Source organism: Nelumbo lutea, chromosome 1, assembly GCF_056320005.1.
Source record: "Nelumbo lutea isolate HS-2025 chromosome 1, American lotus-T2T, whole genome shotgun sequence".
Classification (NCBI taxonomy): domain Eukaryota; kingdom Viridiplantae; phylum Streptophyta; class Magnoliopsida; order Proteales; family Nelumbonaceae; genus Nelumbo; species Nelumbo lutea.
The window spans coordinates 62,255,818-62,281,430 of record NC_142684.1 but is presented as its reverse complement, the minus strand read 5'-3'; positions in this window follow the sequence as shown (position 1 = coordinate 62,281,430).

Below are 25,613 nucleotides of genomic sequence, written 5' to 3'. Positions count from 1 at the left end.
GTTCAGATCTGGTTCAGTTCATGGTTCAAGAATGATCATTGAAAATATGATTTTCTAAATAGGGAATTCGATTCCCAGTTGAAGGGAAAGAAAAATTTTTGAAATTTGCCCCCTTTATTCTGCATTCTTGGGCGTCCATGTGATGGATTTCCTATCCCTTCACATATTCCTGACAGATTGACATCTTAGGCAATTTTGGCCAAATATATGGGCATCCTTAAATAAACTCGGCCAGTAAAAACCACTCTACAAAACTTTGGCCATAGTTTTCTTTCCCAAGAAGTGCTACCCACAAGTGAGAGTGTGACAAAAGTTGAGGATGCAGTGTTCAAACTCGGGGACACAACGCCAGATCACTTGATCCGAATAGATATGAAATAGCCCAGGATCATCCCAGAAGTAGTATTTGAGTTGAGAAAAGAATCTGTCTTTCTCATGCTTAGACCACCCCTCGGGAATTTTACGTACTGCTAAGTAATTGACAATATGAGTGTACCTTGGGGGAGCATTATGGGAGACAGCTAAGAGGTGCTCATCTGGGAAGGAATAGTCATGGTTTTTTCAATTTGAATTCATGACAGATGGTAAGCTACCACATTTTTAGAACCCTTTTTGTCCCAAATTTCAAGGTTAAATTCTTGCAATAGAAGGATCCATCTAATAAGCCTGGGTTTGGCCTCTTTGTTTGACAGCAAATGTCTTAGGGTCGAATGATAAGAGTACACAAAAACTTTAGTGCCTAATAAGTAAGGGAAGAATTTTTCTAGAGCAAATACAATAGCTAACAATTCTTTCTCTGTGGTGGTATAATTCAATTGGCCTTTTGAGAGGGTACGGTTTGCATAAAAGATTACCATAAGGCATCTATTCACCCTTTGTCCCAGAACAGCTCCGATGACAGAGTCAGAGGGATCACACATGATTTCAAAGGGCAAAGGGAGGTTGCAGAATTGGAGCCTTGGTCAGTGCCTCTTTCAAGTACTTGAAAGCATTAAGACATGCTTCATCAAAATTGAATGGGACATCTTTTGCTAGAAGGTTGCACAATGGCCTGGAGATCTGGGAGAAGTCCTTAATAAATTGTCGGTAGAAGCTAGCATGTCCAAGAAAAGAACAGATTTGCTTGACAGAAGTGGGATTGAAAGTTTACAGATTAGGTCAATTTTTGCTTTATCCACCTCAATACCCCATTCGGAAACTATGTGACCTAAAACAGTGTCTTCTTTGACCATAAAATGACTCTTCTCCCAACAACGGACCATGTTTTTCTCGATACATCATTGAAGAATTTTTCGTAAGTTTTGGAGACATGTTTCAAAGGAATCCCCAAAGACAAAGAAATCATCCATAAATATTTCCAGGAAACTACCCACCGTTTCTGAAAAATTTACCGTCATACACCTGTGAAAGGTTGCTGGTGCATTACATAATCCAAACGCATTTGTCAGACGGTGAATGTTCCATAAGGGAAGATAAAAGTAGTTTCTCTTGGCTTTTAGGGTAAATGTCTACTTGGTTATACCCAGAATACCCATCTAAGAAGTAAAAATATTTTTGCCTACCAAGTTTTTCCAGAATTTGGTCAATGAAGGGCAAAGGGAACTGGTCTTTTTTTGTGACTACATTGAGATTCCTAAAGTCGATGCACACTTGCCATCCCGTTGTAAGTCGGGTAGGGATTACTTCACCTTGATCATTAGTGACCACGGTGAGTCAAACTTTCCTAGGCACCACTTGTGTAGGACTTACCCAATTGCTATTTGAAATCGAGTAGATAATATTTGCATCTAACCACTTAACTACTTCTTGATTGACCACCTCTCTCATATTTGGGTTCAACTTTCTTTGCATCTCCCTACTTGGTTTGACACCCTCCTCTATGTAAATATGGTGCATACAAATGAATGGACTAATCCCTTTTAGATCAGCTACTGACCAACCAATGACACCCCTATACTTCTTTGATACATCGATAAGTTTCTCTTCCTATCTAGGGGTTATGTCTGCGGCTATGATCACCGCCAGTGTTTTGTCGGGCCCTAAAAACACATACTTAAGGGAGTCCAGTAAGAGCTTTAGTTCCAGTTGTGAGGGAGATTCAAGAGAAGGCACAGGTGGTTTACTCTTTAGTTCTAGGAGAGGTTCAACAGTAGGCCAAGATTGAAATGGGTGAGGGAGACTTTATTTTGGCATTAGCTTCTTCCGTTGGGTCATCTACTGTGACCAGATTGGTTTCTTTGGGGTTTCTCTTTTCATCTATCATACAACAATTCTTATTCTGTTCTAGGTATGAAGAAGGACTCTGGGACTCACACCGGTCTTCAAACTCTCATTCCCTTTGAAGAGTTGAGATATCTTCAACATTTTCTAAGTATGGGACATTAGAGGTTGTAAGATCTTGGTACTGGGGAAGACCTGATTCGTTTCTGGGGTCGACAACTAGCTAACGAAGCATTGAATCCTTCTCCCACTACAGGTTAGCTTCCATGAGTTGAATTACTTGGCTTTTTACTCTTAGGATTGACTGTTGCTAAGCTAAGATCAACTGTTGGAGCTGTAGAAACATATCATCAAGTGAATCAGTTTGATAAGGCTGAGGGGAGGTTTGACATGGTTGAGCCAGTTGAGTCCTCGGGTTGTTAGTATACTCACAGTTAATCTGGGCTTCTGGCCATTGAGAGTGTTCATATAGTTGTGTGGTTTCTTGGACTTGGGCCCAATAAGCGAAATTGGGTTGGTTTTTCCACCCAGGGTTATAAGGACTAAAGGATAGGTTAGCATTGGGTTGGAAAAATCCATTAACTGCATGTACATGCTCTGGAATGACTGGTTGTCATGGGCCCGCCACAGGGCACTGGCTAACATGATGGGCTGGGCTTGCACAGATGGAACATGTTGGGTAGGATGACACGGTTGGGAATGGGCTAAATTCTTGATGAAATGCAAGGACTTGGTTAAGTCTTTGGGCAATCCCATTAATCTTATCCAGTTGTTGAGTCACATGGTTCCAATTTATCCGTGGCTTAGGTTGGAAGTAGTTTCCCATTCCACAAACTTCGGCTAATGAATTCATTTTATTTTGTTTTAATTTTGTTTTCTTTTTTTTTGAAAATTGAAATTTAAACTCCTAAAATTTAAACTCAAATTTGAATTTTTAAATTTAAAAGAAATGCAAGCATTTCATACACGACCTAGGGGTTAACCTAAGGTTTCCTAAACTAGTGGTTCAATCAATGTGAATCCACTTAGGTTCACTTGGAATTACACCACTTCCTTTGGTTAGCCAGGTAAGAGGTGGGGATGTGGGAGGCTCCCCTTGCTCTCGCAAGGACCTAATTAAGTAACCACAAAACCCTCTTAGGCTTAAACAGTTAACATCTTTCCTTAGACACCAACCACCGGTTATGGAAAGTAAGCACAAGCTTCCCTAAAATTCAGCACACTTTTGAACCAAATGTTTAGGGACCCCCTAAAGGATCTTGCTATCCAAATTTTAAATTTAGGTTTAGGGTGAACCGCATGTGAAAGGGTGGTGGTTTTTGTCCAAGGAAGGGTGATGAAATCCCCACCTTATCTTATTTAAATTTGATTGCACTTAAATGGATTAACGGAAAAACACAATAAACAAAATAAATGCAACTAATTACAATGCATGAACAATTATCTCTAATATGCAATTCAGCAATTTAACATAAAATAATAAAACAAACTAATTCAGCAAAAGGAGCAATTAAAAATGAAAAACCTTAACACAATAACAACTAACAAGATAATTTCAGCAATTAAATAATCCTATATGATTCATGCTCTAAAACATATCAAACCCTAAATGTTGGAATGCAAACGCAAAAAAAAAAAATTAAAATATTAATTTTTTTTATTTTTTTTTCTTTTTCTTTTGAAATTTGAAATTTAAAGTTTGAAATTTAAATTCAAATTCAAATTCAAATATTGAATTTAAACTCAAATTCGAAATTTTGAATAATTTCCTAATTAACAATTAATTACTCAATTAAATAACTAATTAGATCTAAAGACAAAACAAAAGAAAAAAATAATCTTAAAAAGATATAGCTGAATCTATTAAGAAATAAAAATAATTAACTAAGAATTCGAAAACACTACTTTACCAAAAAGAATTCGAGAAAAAATAGAACTAAATTGGGATGGCTACACTTGAATCACAATCCCAATTTCTCTTCTCTTCTTTTTTCTTTAATAGTTTAGCAAGGCTCCAATACCCCACCTTTAGCTATTATGTCCTACAAAATCAAAGAGAAACAAGAATTAAAATGAGATTACAAATTAAGTAATCAAACAAAAAAAATAATGAAACAGATCCGAACAAAGCAAATAAAATTTTCTTTTCTCCGTTGCTTCCTCAGCAATGGCGCTAAAAACTTGGTGTGTACAGAAGCTTGTCGTTAACCACATCAGAACACCAATTTCAATATTTATAAAATTTTTTATTCTCAAAATAACTATAAAACAAGGTTAGTGGTGAGAAAGGGGTTGTATCCATAGGGAAGCGAGGGACAAATTGTTACGTACTTCAATCCGGACAAAATAACAAGGTTTAATATTGCAGAAATACAAAATTTAATTAACTAAACTGGAATCCATTAAAATAAAATTCTAACAATGTTGAAAGTAAAAATTACAGAAAAATAAATAAATAACAGAAATAAAAAATTGCAACTCAATCAGAGGTAGTAGTCTCCGGATCTATCCTTTGACCCTCGATCCCCTCGAACTAGGCGTTTTGTCTTATCTCGCCAAATTTCAGGTTTGCAAAAAGGAAGACAACAATTAAATTTGATGAAAATAAATTATAGAAATAAAATAAAAACTAGAAATTAAAGAACTGAAAATAAAAACATGTGTAAAAAGTAAATCTAAAACTATGGAAAACTGGTTGGGATCCAGATCTAGAGGTGGGAGTAGTGGCTAGGCGAATTGCAAGTAGGAACCCCTCCTCTTGCCTGGGCGTTCTCCTCTTCCTCTACCCTTGAACTTTTCAAGAATAGCCTTCCATTTTTCCTGGGGGCAGAATCCAATCTAAAAGATTGCCAAAATAAAAGTAACATAAAAGAAAATAAAGAAAACTAAAGGGATGGCTGATTAAATCCAGTGGTGGTAGTTGTAGATTGGCTGGACTGCTTGCAGGAACCCCTCTTGACAAGAACTGAGCATCATTTCCTTCTACAACCCTTGAATTCCTCAAGAAATCTTAGCCTTGTGAACTGGGTGAACTGACCAACCCCTTCTCTAGGGCCCTTGGGGTCCTTTTTATAGAGAAGGGTGGACAAAATTGGTATTAAAGAGAAAGAGAGGGGCGACAACTAGGTTTTTGCAAAGATATGGGCACCCTAGGGTTGAGAATAGAGGAGGGTTATGATTGTTCTAAGGTGATCCTAAGGCTGAGAAGAGAAGGAGAGGGCGCCCAATATTATTTAGGGCTGAGATTTGCGCACCCAGGATGGAGGGTGCAGATTTGGGCGCCTAGAGCTCGAGAAATGTGATTGGTTGGTGTGATGTGGTGCCCTAAGTTGATTGGTTGAGGGGCTGCTAAGGCTTGGATGGTTGACACTAGAGGCTAGGAGAGAGTGGAGGGTGAAGATTTGATATCCTAGGGCGGCTAAGGTTTGTTAGAGGTGAAAAGAATGAGTGGGGAGGCACCCTAGGGTTCGCTAAGGAGAGGGGAGCATGCTAATACAGTAGGAGGGTCATCTATCTGGGTTCGGAAGATAGGAGACACCCTCTTGTGCTATGTTTTTCACAAAAACACCCCTTCTCTCAGTTGAAATTCACACCAGCTTCCCAAAAACTACATTTCAGCCATGAAACTTCCCCAGTTTTCCCTAGGATTTGCACAAGGACCATTAGAGGTCACAATATTGAATTTAACTAAGAAAAATGGACATTTTAACTCTTCTAAGGCCTAAAATACCCCTAAAATGATCCCCTTAAGGCATCAAAATTTAGTGTTATCAGGTTCCCAGTTGTCGGGTCTCCTCGCATCCTGGGTGGCCACTTGACGTAGTGGGCATCCTTAATCGCCATTAATATCTCACCTCATTTTGCATTGAGGGGAGTGTAGGTAGTCCTTTCAATTGGAGGGGTCCTAGATCGCCAACCTAATCTAGAACCCCGAGGTGGTGACTTGCTCCTTTTATGCGGAAACTTACTTCTTCTTGGTGACTTACTTTTCCTTCGTCAATGCTTGTTGCTACTGGCTCCTTCGTCTTCTTTCTTCCTCCTCTCCCCCTGTTGGATCTCTGCCTTAGAGTCGAGAGCCTCTTCCATGCTCATGAACCACTCAGCATAGTCGAGGAACTTCTCAATCATCTTCGGTCGGTTCACCCCTAGGTACCATGTGAACTCAGCATGCATTACTCCTTTCTGTGCTGCGGTGAGGTGCACGACCGGATCGAGGTTGGGTATCTACAAATACTCCTCGTTGAAGCGCTTGATGTGACTTCTGATCGACTAGTTGTTCCTCTGGACCACGTTTAGAAGGCTCTCTACAAATTTCGGGCACTTCTTACTAGTGACGAAGTGGGTAGTAAACATGTTGGCGAACTGAGCCCAGTGCTATATTCTTGTACCACTATCTTGCTAACCCTCTGAAGGTGGTGGAAAAGGCCATGCACATGCTTGCCTCATCTGATCTGGCAAGGTGCATTTGAGACTGGAGTGCATCGACATGGTTGTTGGGATCAAACTTTCCATCATAAGTGTCTAGTGTGGGTGTCTTGAAATCTTTCGGTCTTAAGGCCGCAAGAATCTCTAGTGCTAGGGGAGGGTTGGCTCACCAATATAGGAGATGGCTGTGCAGCTGCCGAGCTCACTTCCTCCCTAACTCTACTCAGTTCCAGTGGCTGGTTGCTCTCTTCGGTGGCATGCTGTTCCTAGCAGATAGCCAGCATGTCTTACGACATCGTCGCTTCCTCTCTGCTTCCACATTAGTACCGTTCACCTTGATGTTATCCTATACTTTGATTTTGGTTCGTTCTCACTCCTAGACACTATCGTGAGGTGGGAGTGGGTCTCTATCTCCAGCATCTTCACAATCACGAACTTGATGTTGATTGTTGCGAGGGACAGATGGGTCTCAACGTGAGCCCGCTCCTCTTGCCCCGAGCTGGCGGTCACTAACTTGGGGATCGTGGTTCTCATGCCACGAGTGCTACTGCTAGTCAGTCCTAGTGTGGTGACTATTCTCGAACTGACCTTTCTGGTTCCCCCCTTGAGAAGGCGGGGGTGTACGCTGACCTTCGACTCTATCCTAATGTGTGTTCAGCCTCGGGGAGGACTTGGGACCTGTGGATTTCCCACACCCCGGGGAGGAGATTGGTGCACATTCTAATGTTGTTGTTTTTGAATCCGATGCTGATTCTGGTTCTGGTGCTAGTTCGGTTGCAGTGGCGGAAACTACTACTGGTACTGCTGATAGAGGTCATATTGCTGGTACTGCTGGAACTGGTGAATCTACTACATCTGTAGTTGCATCACCCAAACACTCTACACTAGCTCATTGAACTACTGAGTGCGGACCCCAAGAGGAACCACAGAAGGCTTTGGGGTAGAAAAGGTGGAACTCACCTGGGGGAGCGGTACATTCAACGGATGGGTACGGGATAGTGTTTGCTAAGTTTGCATAGTAGGAATCCTTGAGATAGTGAGGGGGATTGTGAACTGGCCAATGCAGACCGTGGGGAACTCTTGGCTGGCTGAGGTCTGTTCCTATCCCCTAGAAATGGTCATCTTGATGCTCTTGCTTGTGGAAGCCATTGAGTAAAAAGGGGAATAGGGTAGGAACTTAGCTTTTCTTTCATTTCCATAGACGGTGCCAATTGATGGTGCACGATCTGGATGCTCGTAGATGGAAGGCAGCTCGAACGTCAATCGTAGAGCGGATCAGTCGAACTGCAAGAGAGATGGATCGGAGAACCTGGGGTGGCTAACCCGACGATGTTGCTCCAATGCTTAAGTCAATACTTTGTAGTAAATCGTGAGTTGAAAATTAGTAAACTTGAGAGCTAGAATGCACTTAATCGCACTTACCTGGGTAAAAGGGGCTGATGCCTTTATATAGCTGAACTGTCGTAAGCCTCATGAAACCTCTCCAAGATCTTCAGCTCGAGCAGTAGGAGTCTATTTCGCTCCGAAAGGTGGATAACGTGCTAGCTGATAAGGCTCACGTGTCCTTCCGATTCAGGCAGGATGAGGATGAAGCTTAGGGTTGCGCAGTGTGATCCCGGAAGGCTCGGAGACAATTGGTGGGCTTCTAGAATCTCTTCGTGTCACCTCAACGGATTTGGTTATCCGAGGTACCCAGACTTCGGTGCTATCTGAGGTGACTGAAACACCTGAGGTGACCCGATCCGCCGTGGTGGCCGGAGGTGCTGAGTCATCATCTAGCTGGCATGTCGCGTCCATATGTCCTCTACTTATTAGGTCGTGCCAAATCACCCATCATCTAATGCATTTTTATGTGAAATGGTCATGGAATGTTTTTTGATAGTTATATGGTTCTCTATAAAATGAATTTCTTATGAAACACATGGGATCCAAACACCCACAAAATCAATTTTAACGGGTTGGATGGCATATTAAATTTAACCAATCCAAAGTTAATGATTGCAAAAAGGGATCTCCTCCCAACCAAACATGTTCCAACTCCCTACCAATTTGATTTGACATTGCACATCTCACTATGAAACTGGTCCCACCATAAAAGTGGGACCTGTCATGGATGAGATGTACGATTTCAGATGATGTTGATAGGGTGTTGGAACATATTTTTTGGCACGTGATCCAGACTTAATGGTCCAATGTATTTATTGAGTTAGATTGGACCTGGTCCATATGCAATGGGTTTATATTGGATTTGATTTTTTTTTTGGTATTATGTAATGGAGTTGATTAGGTTGGACCAATATGATTGAAGATAAGAGAAGAGGTGTCAATTGACAAGGTTTGGGTAGGAAGCTATCCAAGTTAAAACCAATTTGAACTTGAGGATTTTACTACAAGAATGTTGTTATGTTTGTGCCTTGAATTCTTTGTGGCGAGCTGTTTCATGAATCCACTCCAAATTAATTTGAGAAAAAAAACTTGAAGGCAAAATTTCATAGTGGTCTGTAGTGGAAGCTATGGGTCTGAACCTAATGTGAAGAGTTATGTATTTTGGGGCTTTTCTCTTTTGTATACTTAGTCTTTGTCTTGTGAGAGAAGAATGAGACATTGGGTGTATTTGGGATTTAGAGTTCTTTTTTATTTTCTTTATATTTTTTTGTGAATGCACAACTCTGTATTTCTTATCCATTGCTGTCAACATAGTAGATTTTTGCTGCTCCTAGAGGTGTGCAAAGTGCGGCTAGGCCGTCTCAGGCCATGCCTCCTTCCCTTGGGAAATTTTGAGGTGTAAGCCCGACACGACCCACAACCCAAGCTTGCGCAGGCTTGTGTCGTGCCTTGTCGTGCTATGAATTTCTTGTGAGAACCCGAATCACTACTCCCACCCATCAAAACAATCTCCTTCCCAAACCCCATTTGATCAGGGAGGTTGCATTAATTCCACATGACATTTTGCAAGTGGACCACATGGTCCACAAGATCAATAAATGAGCACTTCGGATCCAATGTGTTTGGACTCGAAGAGATTCCATCAATATTTTGACACGTCTAGGGTGAAGGGTTGCTGAATTGTATTAAGCCTACAACGGACCGAAAAAGTAAAAGATTCAAATAAGTAAAAAGATTTTTTTTTTCAAATAAAAGTAGGTGTAAAAACCTTCGAGCTTTATCTTTCACAAGTGTGCAGATCTGTCCGGTGTTGCCTATAGCTTTGTCCTATCTATAATTAATCTAGAGATAAAATGCATAGAAATTATACATATATTTATCTTCTTTTTATTTCAGTTAAGCGTTAATAGAGATGATTTATATTATTTGTAGGTACAGGTGGCAATGAGCCAATCTTTTTAGTAATGTTCGAGATCGGCTCATGAATTGACATTTTTATATATAATTTTTTATTTTTATAAAATATTTTTTCTTAAAATCGAACTTAAACTTATGAATTTTTGGTTCTACCTAAACTTGAAGTTAAGGTTCTGATTCGAACCAAACTGGAACTCGAGCTCGAGCTTGTAAAACAGTCTCGAACCGAACTTGAATCTCGTACAATTCGTCTGGGGACGAATCCACTCCTATTTGTGGGCTTGGGAATTTTTTATTCAGCAGAAAAGCTTCTTAAATTTGGCGTTTGGCTTGGTTCTCCTAGACTAGTAGTCATAAAGGGACCCGTTCAACAGAAAAACTCTCTTAGAAGCCCTTAATGTCAGTGTTGCCGGTACCGGCGACAAGATCTTCGTCCTCGCCCACGGCTTTGGCACCGATCAATCAGCCTGGCAGTGTTAATCCTGATTACTTCGACTTCCGACGATACATCACTATCGATGCCTATGTCGACGATCTACTTCACATCCTCGATGCCCTCCGCGTTGACAAATGCGACTACATCGGCCACTCTATTTTCCGCCATGATCGGCATCTTTAACCTCTGTTTGTCTGAAAACGAGGGATTTAGAATTTTCTCTCAGCTTTCTCAGCATTAGCTTAATTTATCAATTTTAATTTAAAAATACATTTGTCAGTCATAAATTTTCAATCGGTTGACGGTTGTAAGTGATGGACAGTTGAGTACTGAATGACGTTTCAAAATATTATTGTTATTGGATGGAAGAGAAAATTCTTAGAGTCCAAACGCACTGGATGAAGTGCAAATGAGAAAGTACTGCCGCAGCGTGTTTTACGCAACCGCAGGAAAAAAAACGCAAAAGACAATCCACGTGTGACAACGTGGCTGCACTTTTCCCGCTTTGCACTTTTCTGCGTTTTGTGGATTAGATTGCCACGTCGGATGAGCATTTTATTCTAGGTTCCGGAGCTTTTTAGAGGGTGACGTAATCTACTCCGCTGACTATACAGTCTATGCTTGTTTCTTTATCGCATATTTTTAGGGTAAATACAAAAACCTCGTTTGACATTTTTGACAATCATAAAAACCTCCCTATAATTTTATTATAATAAATATCTTGTGATTTTTTTAAACAATCAACAAAAACCACCCTTTTGACACCTTTTCAGATGGAAAATGTTAAATTGATGCACCATTTTTTTCAAATATCTATTCTATCCTTTATAAATTATTTTACATATAAAATTACTGAAATAATTTTATTTTAATCCGACAAAAATATTAGAAGATGAGAAGGTTTTTGTCAAGTTGAAATATGGTTATTTTAGTAATTTTATATGTAAAATAATTTATAAAAGGATAGAATAGATATTTGAAAAAAATGGTGTATTAATTTAACGTTTTCCATCTGAAAAGGTGTCAGAAGGGTGGTTTTTGTTAAATTTCTCAAAAATTGAGGGAAGATATTTATTAAAATGAAACTACAAGAAGGGTTTTTATGATTGTTAAAAATTTAAGGATGGATTGAATGGTAACTTTACCCATCTTTTTAATACTCCTTATACGGGTTACCTAATTAAAAGGTTTAGCCGCTTAGGCATGTCATATGCCCGGTTCTGGATAATTATGTATCTGAAGTGCTTATAAAAAATACACGATTTGTTACAACACAATATCAACTACTTGTATTGGTTCATGTCTGAACCGTGGTCATGCTTCAATGTTACAAACCCTTCCCAAGTGGAAGGTTTTCAAGTAAAAAAAGAATGGAGGAGCAATGCATGTATCAAATATATTTTAGTTGTCCATATTCAACAACCAAATACCAGGCTTTAGTTTGAGCCAAACTATGAATTCAAATTTAAAGCTCATATGGTCGAGTTCGATTGCCATCCAAGTTTTATATAAAAATAAAAAAATTATACATATAACAAATTAAGATATATAATTATTTCATTTAAAAAATAAAAATGTTATATTTAATATAGGCTCGATTAGGCTCACCAGCCTCAGGAGCCCAATTTCATTAGGCTTGATCTCAACTCGATTACGATTAGCAAGCGAGAAGGAGCCCAATTTCATTAGGCTTGATCTCAACTCGATTACGATTAGCAAGCGAGCTTACATATTGGATTTGAGCTTGGCTTGAAGCTTAGTGTAAACTGAGCTGAATTGAACTTTTCAGGAACAAAACTCAAATAGCTTGTAAAAAAACTCAATTCACGTCCACTCTACTGGTTGTATATCTAAGGGCTCTCTCTATGACAATGTTTTAAAAATTGACCTAGAGGTTGTTGCAAGTCACCGATTCAACTACCTGAATCGAATGAGTCACATACAAAAGCCTCACAAGAACCAAACTCAAAAAGCTTGTAAAAAAACTCAATTCGTGTCCACTCAACTGGTTGTATATCTAAGGGCTCTCTCTATGACAATGTTTTAAAAATTGACCTAGAGGTTGTTGCAGGTCACCGATTCAACTACCTGAATCGAATGAGTCACATACAAAAGCCTCACACATACCTCCTCCTCTCCTTTCTCACACATGTGAATATTTATTTTTATATTAAATTATTAAAAAACTCATGGGTCTTTATTGTCTCTCATAAAATCCATATTTACTCTTTAATAAATATACATATCTCTCTCTCACATTAATAGTGAATGTTTGTAGCATCTCCCCTCTCCATTAAATCCTTGTTTTACTCTTAAATATCTTTTTAATTCCCTTTGGCTCTCTTTAAAAAAGTAGGGTCTAAAAACCCAAATTTGCCCACCAATACATGGGGTGAACTAATCGAAACAAATCATTGCTCATTTCCTTGGGTTATCAAGTTTTCCCCTCTATTTTGCTCATTTCCTTGGGTTATCAAGTTTTCCCCTCTATTTTGCTCATTTCCTTAGGTTCAGGTTTTCCCTTTGTTTTTATTAATTTAATATAGTGTAGATTTGTTTAATGGATTATTCTGGTTTAATAATAAAATGTAGTAATTAAGAAAAAATTTAATGTGAGTTTTTGGTTATCTTCAATAGTTCAATTTTGAAATTGTTTCTTTAACCTAGCTATTAATCTTGTGCTAAGCACTGGCTTTAAAGGGCTACACAATGGTAGGTAACTCATTGCCCCAACCCGGACAGGTCTTTTCTACAACTAACTAGATAAGGTATCAATTGAGCCACCATTAGTTTGTTTATGTGCTTCTCATAGTATATAAGCTATATAAAAAGGAAAGTTTGAAGCTCAATAACTAAAAGAGAAAAGAATTTATTTTATACTATTCTACTCGTAAAAAAGTAGAAATATAGCACCCCATGCATTGCACGGGTCACTATTATATATATATATATAATTCTAGAGAGAGAGAGAGAGAGAGAGAGATGTGTGTGTGTATGAGTAGGTATGTATAAACTTGTATTTTATCAATAAAAAATGTATAATGATTTGTATATGTAATATGTGTATATATGAATATTATTTTATGTGTAATTTATATTTTCTAATTTTGTATTTGTACAAATGCTAAAGCTTTTGGCAAAAATAGTAGAGAAGGACATTTGACTCGTCCACGTGGGGCCTTGCCCTACCCTGCCCCAATTAGGGCGGGTGTTTTGACCATTGATCGGGGTTCAGGGAAACCTAAAACTCTAGGGATCGGGGATGGATGGGTGATGAAGGATAATTTGGTCCAATTAATGATGTGACAACACATGGAGCGATAGATTGATGTGATGACACCTACATGATCTCGAACACCATAGCAATTCTAGTCACCTCAGGACACTTCGGGTCACCCAGCTAGACTGAGGCCTGAGTAGCTTAATTACATGCATCGATCTGTCGATGTTCCACATAGTCCCCTTCTAGAAGCAAGCCAGTTGTCTCTGATCTCCTTGGGATCACGACATATATCAACAGATCTTATCTTCTCCCCATTTGATTCGGACGGACCTGGATAAGCCTTATTAGCTTATTCAAAGTCCATCTTTTTGTGTGAAGCTAACTCCAAGCTAGACAGGCCGATGATCTCGAACACACATCATGAGGCCCACGACAACTTGCCTATTTAAGGTCTCACCTCCAGCCTCACAAGGTACGTGTGATTTAGCTCTCATATCCTCTTATAATTAAGCTCTCAACTCTTTCAAATCTCCACACTGCTGACTTAAGCATCGGAGTGCCCAATTGGGTAAAAGAACCCTAGACACTCTGATAGCCTAGTTTTGTAGCTGGACTAGGCGGCATCACTAGCCCGATGTCTGAGCTATCCTCCAGCAAGGAGCTACCATTTCAATGGCTTCCTTGCTATTACTACTATTTCAATGGCTTCCTCAAGCAACCTTAACCATTCCACTAACAACAACAACTAGGTCATAGGGGGGAAAGACCAACCTACAGCACATCTTGAAGTCCCCTCTGTAACCATTGGGCAGTTCACAGTGCCCTTGACCCTACCAAGCGTACTAGCAATGCCAAACCTAGCCTTCCCTCCGCACCAAGTGAACACAGCTCTCCATCTAGTCAAGCCATCAGTGGTTCCTGATGGGATCAATGTGCAATAAGTCCATGGCATGAACCTGCAGATGAGGACGTGAAAGGAGAGATTTGCCACCCTGGTAGGAATGCAGCAGCATCCACAGCAGCAACAACAACAGTAGAACCACTAGCCCAGTAACCAATAGCTCGACAACCAAAACCAGGACTAGGTTCCAGACCCACATCATCGCACTGACGATTGAAATCAAGTCCCAATCAAAGAGCACAATAGAGCCACGACACCTATCATAACTAAAGGCAACAACTTAACCAAGGTGTCGAGGAGAAAGCATTGCCGATGTGAGCCAGGTCGTCGTCCAGCCAACTACACAGCAGGTGACCTGCACCTCTCCACTTTTACCTGAGATCCTTACGGCTCCACGACCTAAGGATTTTAAAGCCATGAGCTTGGAATCTTATGATGGAACTACAGACCCAGTCGACCACATAGATTGCTTCTAGGCCTTGATGTAGTTGCATGGGGCGAATGATGTGAGCCTCTGCATGGCCTTCTCGACAACTTTCTAGGGAACAACTCAGATGTGGTACTCATGGCTGGCCACGGACTCGATAAAAAGATGGAACCACTTCATGAATCTTTTCATGACACACTTTACCACTAGCAAAAGGTGTTTGAAGTTAGTGACCTACCTACTGAATGTGGTCTAGGGACTAGATGAGATACTCTGAGATTACATCAAGCGATTCAACTTGGAGCGCCAACAAATCCCAAACCTTGACCCGGTAGTTCAACTTATCGTAGTGGTCAATGGAATCCGCCACCCTGACTTGTGCTGGGAAGTTGAGTTGAACCCTCCATCTTCTATGGAGGAGTTCCTCCACCAGGCCAACAGTTTCACAAAGGCGGAGGAGGCACTAAGATCCCGATTAGAGTTGAGCGGGAAGAGGAAGTGAGCAGAAGAAGAAGTGGGGAGCATCAAACAAAGGTGCAAGAGTAAGTCGCCGAAGAAAAGCAGGTCACTCCGCAACAAGCAAAGTAGATTGCCTAGAAGGAGGAGCAGGTCCCCCCACTAGAGTTCCAGATCGTCAGGTTGACATTCAAGAACCCCTCCGGTCTAGAACCGGAGTTATACCGCACTCAATGCAAAGAAAGGTGGGATTTTGATGCACATTAAGATGGATGAGTAGGTCAAGTGGTACCCAAGGATGAGAGGCGACCCAACCAACAGAAACCCAAATAAGTACTATCACTTCCACCGTGACATCGACCACAACACAAAAATTGTCATATAACCTTTAAGGACGAGATCGAAGAACTGATTTGTCGTGGCTACCTCAAATAGTTCATCAAGCGTGATGACCAAAGCCGACTTGCTGACCAGCCAAGAGAAGTACCAGAGTCTAGTGGGAATCAGGAACGAGATCAGCCACCTCAGGACCCACTACCACCGGAGTGACCTATTCGCGGAGTGATCAACATGATCATTGGAGGTTCGATCATGGCAGGATGCACCAGCGCGGCAAAGAGGAACTCAGTCCATGAGCTTAAGCACGAAGACAAGAACTTGCCAAAGTGCCCTTGTGTGAAGGAAGTTATATACTTCATCGAGGATGACTCTCGTGGGATCCAGTATCCGCATGATGATGCCCTCGTCGTCAAAATGATTATTAATGAATTTGAGGTAAAGCGGATTCTGGTCGACTCAGGAAGGTCAACCAACATCCTATTTCTGGATGCCTTTGAGAAGATGCAGCTCAAGAGGAAGGATCTACAGCCAACCGACATCCCACTCATTGTCTTCAGCTGAGATGTGGTGAGGCCTCTAAGCCGGATCAAAGTCCCAGCCACAACAGGCTCGAATCTGAACTCAGTCTGTTTCGAGCACAACTTCTTAGTGGTTGTGACTCCATCCCCCTATCCTACATGCACTTTGTGTGGTAGTGTCAACCTACTACCTTTCGATGAAAATCCCGACAAGGTATGGAGTTTGGGTAGTACAAGGTGACTTGTTGGAGTCGCACAAGTTCTATGTAGAAGTGCTGAAAGGAAAGGGAATGCTGGAAGATGATATCGACATAGAGTTGCCCTCGTGGAACACCGACGAGTGAGCTCGCACAATGGAGGACACCGTCCTAGTCCCGGTCTTAGACATTGATCCTGAGAAGATGGTCCAGGTCGGAGCTCGCCTTGCAAAACCACTGCGGTCACAACTGGTAAGTCTTTTACTTAGTAATTTAGATGGTTTTGCATGGTCGACAATAGAAATGCTCGACATAGACCCCTCTATCTTACTCATAGACTTAATGTTAATCCTTTAGTCAGACCAGTTAGGTAGAATTAGAAGAACCTCGCCCTAGAGAGGTGGAGGATAGTTGAAGAGGAGATCGATAAGCTTCTCGCAACAAACTTTGTTAGAGAGGTCCAGTATCCGAGTTAGGTAGCCAACCTAGTGCTCATCAAAAAAGCAAATGGCAAGTGGCACATGTGCATTGACTACACTAACCTTAATAAAGCCTACCCAAAGGATAGTTTCTTGCTCCCTAGAATAGACTGCATAGTAGACATGGCCTCGGGGCACGAGTTGTTGAGCTTCATGGACACCTACTTTGGTTATAACCAAATTCAAATGGACCCAATAAACCAAGAAAAAATATCTTTTGTAACCGAACTGGGCTTATTCTGTTATAAAGTAATACCCTTCAAATTGAAAAACATTGGAGCAACTTTCCAGTGACTTGTAAACAAGATTTTTTCACCATTAATTGGAAATAAAATTGAAGTGTATATTGATGACATGGTCGTGAAGACCCAATTTTCAAACTCTTTGATTTCTGATTTAAATTCTGCTTTTAAAATTTGAAGAAAGTATAACATGAAGCTCAACCCAAACAAGTGTGTTTTTGGGGTCACACTAGGAAAATTCCTTAGTTATATAATGCACCGACGTGGCATCGAAACCAACCTGGATAAAATCCAGAAAATTTTAGATATGAGACCACCTAGGTCAATAAAAGAAGTACAAAAGTTAATAGGCTAGATAGATGCCCTGAACTGATTTATGTCTAAGTTGGCTGGGGGGCATCTCCCATTCTTTAAGGCCATAAAGAATAACAAAGACTTTAAGTGGACCAAGGAGTGCCAGCTCGCGTTTGCTGAGCTCAAAGGGTACCTTAGTTCACCTCCATTGTTGATTAGACCAGAACCCGGAGTCGAGATAAAACTCTACCCCTCTGCGAGCAACGAGGTGATTAGCTCAATACTAATTTGAGAAGTAGACAGGGTGCAATGACTTGTCTACTATATAAGTAAAGTATTGCATGTAGTTGAGACCAAGTACCCCGATATCACTAGCCCTACTTTTAAGTCCATATCATTGTGATCCTAATTGATCAACCTTTGAGGTATGCTCTTCAGAAGCCCGAGGTCTCGGGAAGGTTGACGAAGTTAGCCATCGAGTTGAGCAAATATGACATCCAGTTTGAGTCGCGCCCAACAACCAAAGAGCAGGTCCTCGCTGACTTTGTCACCAAGTGCAGGTTCAGCATGCCAACCCTTGGAGTGACTGAGCCTACTACTGAGGGATAATTTGGCTCAGCCCCCTAGAGTGGTTGAGCCCTGAGTTGACTACATTGGGCTTGGGAGTGGGGGGCAATTGATAAGGGATAATTTGGCTCGATCAATGATGTGACGGAACGTGGAATGATGAAATGATGTAATGACACCTTAGTGATTCCAGTCACCTCGGGTCACCCAACTAGACCGAGGCATGAGTAGCTCAATTACATGCATCGATCTATCGAGCTACTCATGTCAACGGATCTTATCTTCTCCTCGCTCGATTCTGATGGACTTGGATAAGTCTTATTAGCTTACTCGAAGTCCATCTTCGGGTGTAAAGCTAACTCTAGGCAAAACGGTCCAATGATCTCAAACATTAATAACCCTACATTTTGATGCCTTAAGGGCATAAATTCAGGGGTATTTTCGGCCTTAGAAAAGTCAAAGTATGTCATTTTCCCAGTTAAATGCAATGTTGTGACCTCTAAGGGTCTCTGTGCAAATTATGTAGAAATCTGAGAAGTTTTCTTGGCTAAAGTGTAGTTTTTGGGAAACTGGTGTGAAGACTAGCTGAAAGAGGGGGTGTTTTTGTAAAGAACTGAGAATATGAGGGCGCCTCCTATCTGCTAAACCCAGTTGGTGCCCATCCTACTGTATTACCATGCTCCCCTCTCCTTAGTAAACCCTAGGGAGCCATTTTAACCCATTCTTTTCCTCCTTAGCTAACCCTAGCCGCCCCAGCTGTGTAATCTCCACCATCCATTTTAGGGCTCTCCTTTGTAGCTTTTAAACCCTAGGGCTCCACCTATTCTGTTAATCCTCACTATTCAGCTCCCCTACCATTAAATCTTAGCCACCCCCCATCTTTCTCCCTATTTCTAGTTGTGTCCACCCTTCTCTATAAAAAGGGCCACAGGGGCTCTATAGAAGGGGTTGGTCAATTCACACAGGTAAGAAGCGAGGCTGATCTCAAGAAGTTCAAGGGTAGAGGAAGAGGAGGACGCCCAGGCAAGAGGAAAGGTTCCTGCTTGCAGTTCGCCAACACCACTACTGCCACCTTTGGATTCGGATCCCAACCATTAGCTTTAGTTTTAATTTTAGTTCTTTCAATTCTAGTTTCGTTATTTCCTTTTTGCAATTTATTTTCATTCTATTTGATCTTCATTTTCCTTTCTTGTAGATCTAGAATTCGGCCAGGTAAGACGGACCTAGTTCGAGAAGTTCGAGGGTCGAATGAGAGATCCGGAGGCTGCTAACTCTGATCGGATTACAGGCATTTTAATTAGTTTCTTTTATTTATTTGTTGTTGTATTTATTTATTTTTCTGCACTTTTAATTTCTGCAATGTTTGAATTCTATTTTTCTCAATTTAATTAATTAATTTTTATATTTCTGCACTTTCCTCTTGTGTTCTCTTGTCTGGATTTAAGTGTATATTATTTTTTCTCTCGCTTCCCTATCGATACGACCCATTCTCATCCCTTTACTGTGTTAGTAGTTGTTTGAGAGTCAGAAAAATCATAAATATTAAATTGGTGTTCCGAAGTGCTTAACGACACGCTTCTGGACACACAAGACATGCATTGTGAGGCCCACAACCGCTTGCCTATATAAAGGCCTCGCCTCTAGCCTCACAAGGTACGTGCGATTTAGCTCTCATATTCTCTTATAATTAAGCTCTCAGCTCTCTCAAATCTCCACATCGCTAACTTAAGCATCGGAGTGCCGACACCAGGTAAAAGCACCCTGGACACTTTGATAGCTTTGTTTTGCAGCTTGACTAGGTAACGTCACTAGCCTGGTGTCCGAGCTATCCTCCAATAGGGAGCAACTCGGTTGTGCAACATCAATGGGGATGGTATTTGTCCACTTGGCCTTGTGTAGATACCCGAACCGGAGGGAAACAGAATATGGAGTTGCTACCTAAATTTTTGTGAAATGGGAATTTAGGAAAACCTGGGATTTTTCAAGAAAATCAAAAGCTTTCTTGGTGATTCATTGTCGAATGGGGAGTAGAGATTCTTAGGGTTTGGGGACCAAGGTACAGTGTGGGGAAGTGTTAGGCACCCCACACACACCTGGTTGAACCGGCTTCTACTTCGCCAATACTCCAAGGAAATTTTCATAATTTTGGTGCTTGAAACATCAAAATCACCACATACTAATATTGACAAATATATGTATATATATATATATATATATATATATATATATATATATATATATATATATATATATATATATATATATAACTATTCAATTAACAACTAGGCAAGACAAACCATTTTAGATGAAAAGAAGACATAACTCACTAAAATAATAAATTAATATCTAAGGCTATGTTTGGTTTGAAGGAAAAGGTAGGGAAAGGAAGGGATAGGAAGGGAAAGGTAGGGAAACCTATACAAGATTTGTAAAGGTTTCCCTACCTCTCCCTACTTTTTCCTTCAAACCAAACACAGCCTAAGTGAAACTACCATGAATGAATGAACAATATTAACTATGCAAAGTCAAAGAAGGATCAAATTAGTAAAACACTATATTAAAGGATATGAGATAGTGATCAATGTAACTAAAAATCCAAAATAATAAATAAATTGCATGACTCACTAATGAATTACACATATGATGATCAAAGAATTTATTTAAATGATAGTATTTGTTGAATAAAAAGAAAAAAAAAACAAAACTGAATTTATTCAAATTAGTAAAACACTATATTAAAGGATATGAGATAGTGATCAATGTAACTAAAAATCCAAAATAATAAATAAATTGCATGACTCACTAATGAATTACACATATGATGATCAAAGAATTTATTTAAATGATAGTATATGTTGAATAAAAAGAAAAAAAAAACAAAACTGAATTAATACGGTGCCAACTAAAGATTGACTAGTGCCTAGATGGTTGGGTAGGAGAGGAACTTAGTGCTGATCCAATAAAAGAGGTGCTATGAAAAATGTAATGGAAGATGGTTGGTGGTGTGACTGTGATGCTTAATTAGTGAGGAATAATAGCCGGAAAAAAATAAATATGAAAGGTCATGACAAAATAACTAATTAATCAAGTCCTAAGTTGGGGGTTTGTGAATTGGGTGATAAATTTAAAATGATGGAAATAATTAGTAACAGTTTTAATGTTAATGTTAAAACATGCTATTAGGTAGGTGAGGGTTAAAACGGTGCTGCTACCTAGTGTGATGCCTAAGAGTTGCCAAGTGTGATGCTTAAGAGTGCCAATGTTGAATTACAAGTCTAGAAAAAGTGAACGCATGATGCCAATCCTAGTTAGCCTATTAAAGATAATCAAGAAAGAAAAATATGCTTAAGGTTTTGTTTGTTTTTTGATAAGTTATTTATCCGGGTAAATGCAGTTATTTGGGTAAGTTTTTCCTAAGAAATATAGGTAAGTGCATTTATCCATGTTCTTTTATTTCTCATGTAAATAAGGTAATGACCATTTTAGCCATAAAAATCCATTATTAAAAGGGGCATCTTTGTCCCATTCAAGTGTTGGCAACATTCCCCCTAGGTGGGAAAGTTATTTACCCACCTAGGAAATGTGTACCATTTACCCACATAAGTGATACCCATGAAAATAAACTTTCCTTGGTCCCTACATAAATTTGAAAAAATAATATGAAATTCTTGATCAATAAGAACCAAAATCCCACAGACCAACTTTCCCCCTCTCAAAATCTAAAAAAAGAACGCCCCCTAAATGTTATTACAATGAAGAAAATGCGCAAATGAGACAGCTAAGCAAGTTTCACTTGTGAACTTCTTTGAAGCACAAACTAATAAAGACATGGAAAATCTGTTGATGTTCACCTGTCATGATTATTGTCGTCTTTGTATCAGCATCAGAACTTGTATGTCGTGCATCCGAGTGTAGTATTAGATGCTCAAGGAACATATACAGTCTTCCTCTGGCTTTAAGGAGGATCTTTGGTCCCTTTTCGAAGTCAAGAAGTTTAGTATGTTGCCCATTTGGTATAGGAACACTGTTCTGTTTATGCGTTTTGCTTTAATTTGATTGTTTCAATAATGATTCATGTTTCATGTTTCATACTATGGATGTAAGCATGATTGCTTTGACTTCAGATTGATGTGGAAGGACTTTAAGGACGTGGGAAAAGTGAATGGAGGAGCTCTTGGATGTGGCTAATGGTTGTGTGAGTATATTTGCATGGGTTTCCTCTAGGTTAGAATGTTTCTAGGATAGAATGTTTGTCTTTGTGTGGGAGAAGGGGTGGATATTTATAGAGTTTTGGAGAGGATTCTAGAAGGGAATGGAGGGTTGAGATTTGAGATTGGGGATATCAATGGATGAGATTTAAAGGTTTTTAGAGGGAGATTGAACAAGAAAAGGGCCTGTCATGACAGCTTTGGGAGAGATCATCTCAATTAATAAAGACAATAAGTGAAAAATTTTACTAATTTGCCTAAATTAAACATTTCAAGTTTAGATGACTGGCTTGATTGATTAAATGCTCATTGTCTGGTTAAATTTTAAATTTTAATATGGTTTATAGGTTGGGAGAAAGTTTTGGTTGTATCAATCCCAAGGTATGAAGTTGTAGCGAAGAAGATTCCAAACAGTCGGTCCGGATTGAGTCTAGCTTTGGGTCTTAAGATGGAGGGGTTAATAGTGTTGGAATCAGACAATCGTGGTATCATTAGACTTGTAATTTCGTGTTCTATGCATCTAATGGGTTAGATTTTTGATTTCATAAGAGGTATGGTTCATAATAAAAACTGATCCCGATCAGAATCAGTTCCGATCTTGGTGTTGTCAGATTTGGGTGATATTGGTGTTGCTGGATTTGGAATTATGAGATCTACATGCCTATGGTGTTTGATTTATGATTTGATGTAAGATAAGATTTAGGATCAAAATGATCTCGATCGAACGATCAAAATCAATTATGCCTTCGGATTTTAAGATGAATAGGTAAATGGTGTCAGATTTGGGTGATATTGGAGTTGTCCGATTATGAATTTTGGGCTCTATGTGCCTATGGTGTTGGATTTCTAATTTGATTTGAGATAGGGTTCAGGATCAAAATGGTCCTGACCGAACAACTAGAATTGGTTCCAACTTCGGGTCTTAAGTTGAAGGGGTAAATAGTATTGGATTTTGGTGATCTTGGTGTCATCAGATTTAGATTTTTGGGCTCTACTTTACTATGGTGTTGGGTTTTTTATTTGACTTGAGATAAGGTTCTTGATCAAAATGATCCCGATTGGACGATTGGAATCAGTTTTAGCTTCAAGCCTTAAGATGAAGGTGTAAATGGTATCGAATTTGGGTGATCTTGGTGTCATCGGATTTAGATTTTTAGGCTCTACATACCTATGGTGTTGGATTCTAAAGTTCAAATTTTTTAAAATTCCAAAAATGCCCCCAGGTTCATTGAGGTTAGTTGAAGCATACTTGAAGCTTGAAGCACTACAGAAAGAATGAATGGCTAAAAAATGAGGTGCCTACTAATAAATCTACATTTTGATGCCTTCAGGGCATCAATTCAAGGGTATTTTCGGCCTTAGAGTAGTCAAATTGTGTCATTTTCCTAGTTAATTTTAATGTTGTGACCGAGGGTCTCTATGCAAATTCTGTGCAAAACTAGGAAGGTTTCATGGCTGAATTGCAGTTTTTGGGAAGCTGGTGTGGAGTCCAGTTGAGAGAGCGGGTGTTTTTGTGAAAAAATGAAAGCAGGAGGGCGCCTCCTAGCTGCTAAACCCAGTTTGGCGCCCCTCCTACTGTATTAACATGCTCCCTACACCTTAGCAAATCCTAGGGTGCCTTTTAACCCATTCTTTTCACTCTTGACAAACCCTAGCCACCCCTAACTGCTAAATCCTTACCTTCTATCCCTTCTAATCTCCACCATCCATTCTAGGGCACTATCTTTTTAGCATTTTAACCCTAGGAGCCACCTAACTTCTAATCTTCACCATTCATCCTTTAGCCATTAAATCTCAGCCTTACATAATATTGGGTGCCTTCTCCTTTTTTTCTCAGGCTTAGGATCACCCTAGAATCATCCTAACCCTTCATTCTAAACCCTAGGGCACCCATACTTTTACTAAAACCCAACTGCCACCCCCTATTTCTCTCTAATCCCAGCTGTATTCACTCTTCTCTATAAAAAGGACCCAAGTGCTCCTGAGAAAGGGTTGGATTCTGCCCCCAGGTAAGACGGAAGGCTGATTTTGAGAAGTTCAAGGGTAGAGGAAGAGGAGGATGCCGGGCAAGAGGAGGGGTTCCTACTTGTAGTTCGCCAACACCACTACTGCCACCTCTGGAATCGGATCCCAACCACTTTTACTTTATTTTAGTTTTAATTTCTCTTCTTTCAATTCCAGTTTTGTTATTTACTTTCTGCAATTTATTTTCATTCCATTTGATCTTCATTTTATTTTCTGCAGAACTGCAATTTGGCCATGTAAGATGGAAGACCTAGCTCGAGAAGTTCGAGGGTCAAAGGAGTGATCCAGAGACTGCTACATCTGATCGGATTACAGATTTTTATTTCGTTTCTTTTGTTAATTTATTTATGTATTTATTAATGTTTCTGCACTTTTAACTTTCAGTACTATTTGAATTCTATATTTTTCTCAGTTTAATTAATTAATTTTTATATTTTTGCACTTCCCTCTTGTGTTCTCTTGTTCGGATTTGAGTGTATATTAATTTTTCCTTGCTTCCCTATGGATACGACCCATTCTCATCCCTTTATTGCATTAGTATTTGTTTGAAAATCGAAAAAAATTTATAAATATTAAACTGGTGTTCCGAAGTGCTTAACGACACGCTTCGGATCACACCACCTACACCCCTACCCTGGCTGCAAACTTGTCTTGACTATATTATGCAACATATTATATATATTACATAATATAAAATAGTTCTAGGTTGGTTTGAAAAAAATGAAAAAAAAAGTTTTTAAGTATACAAGTAGGAATGACTAGGGTGGAGCGGGGTAAGTTTGAGGATCCCTGTTCCTCATGGGGATGGGGGTGGGGTTAGGATTTCTAGCTCCATTGGGGTTCAAGGTGGGGCATTTGAGTTTGGGTTTGGGGATGGGGCAGGCAAAACCTAGCTCCGCTCCACTCCGTTGCCATTCATATAAAACAATAAGGAAGGCACATTTGGAGATGCATAGATCTTGAAAAGTTACTCAATATGAAAAAAGATCACCACAAAATCTTGAGTGTGCAACCACCCGTGACCTAGTGACATTAAATGGGTCAATTGTTGAACCACTTAGGTCAAACAGTTTTGACCAAATAATAGTTTTGATGCCAATTGGACCCAAAATCTTGACAGAGAGGCAGTTCGGATGTTCTAACCAACATTGTCCACATTGGGTTGAAAACACTACTCCGTGTGACAAATTACTTCTTATGAACTAATGAACCTTGCAAGGAAACCATTAGGGTTGCAACTTGGGTGGATCAAGCCCAAGCTTGGACTAAACCTAGCCTACAATTTTAGATGGGTTGGGCTTGGGTTTTCGATCTTTGGGCTAGTCCGAGCCTAGGCCCAAAAGTTTGTTTGTT